Raw genomic sequence first — 919 nt, 5'->3', positions numbered from 1 at the left:
GATACCAGACATAGGACATTCCAGGCCTTAGGCAGAGGTGTATTACTCCTTTCAATGATAAAGAGATCAGCCTGAGGCCCTTCCACAATAGCCAAGGTAATGGCCGATACTTCAGGTGGGGAATTGATATGCTAATAGCACCACTGTCCCTTGGAAGAGACGTGCCCTGGTGACTTCAAAACATGGTGGGGAAATTCTCTTTTACTCAGGGACCCAGAATGCCCTAACTGCCTACTACCCACTAACTCCTCTCTCATTCCGCCCCCCAGAAGAAGTGACCCTAACTGCTGTTAGGGGGAAATGGGACGGTGACCGCTCTGACTGCTTCCTGCTGACATGGGACGAAGTTCAAAGGCAGCAGTTGGGCATTCCTCTGGGGGTCGGTCTAAGGGTCCCCAGTGGAACGTAGAAGTCATCAAAGACGCCTGGCAGAAGTCATCAGAGGTGCCTGGCAGGTTGTTTGAACTCTGGGTGTTCCTTCTTGTTGAAGTCTAGATGACAAAACAAAGACAATTATAATCTCTCCCAACCTAGTATGTAATGGGATAGGTGGAAACATCAGTTTAAATACTTGAGTTTTAGAACTTAGATATGAGAAACATTTTGTTGAACATTGGACTTGAGCAGTGTTTAAGGCTATGAACTAGATTTATCAGTTTGAAATAATTCTTTTTAAGCTCAAGTTTTGAAACCATTAGACTCAACGAACATTATAGAACACATGAAACTTTCTGAGCTACATGAAATTGCTATCTAGGTCTATTAGAAGGCACAGAACTAATGAAAGTTAACATGTAGCTTTAGGACTTGAACCCATATAGGGCATGTAAATATTAAGTTTCCATGGAGTTACAATTTCGTCTAGCATTGACGATTCTGAATTAAGATTTAAACTTACTTGACTTTTGAAAATACTACA

This window comes from Ochotona curzoniae, unplaced genomic scaffold, assembly GCF_017591425.1.
Source record: "Ochotona curzoniae isolate NIBS_2020 unplaced genomic scaffold, NIBS_Ocur_1.0 contig_1501, whole genome shotgun sequence".
NCBI lineage: Eukaryota > Metazoa > Chordata > Mammalia > Lagomorpha > Ochotonidae > Ochotona > Ochotona curzoniae.
The sequence above is the reverse complement of the archived record's forward strand: the minus strand, read 5'-3'. Positions refer to the sequence as shown.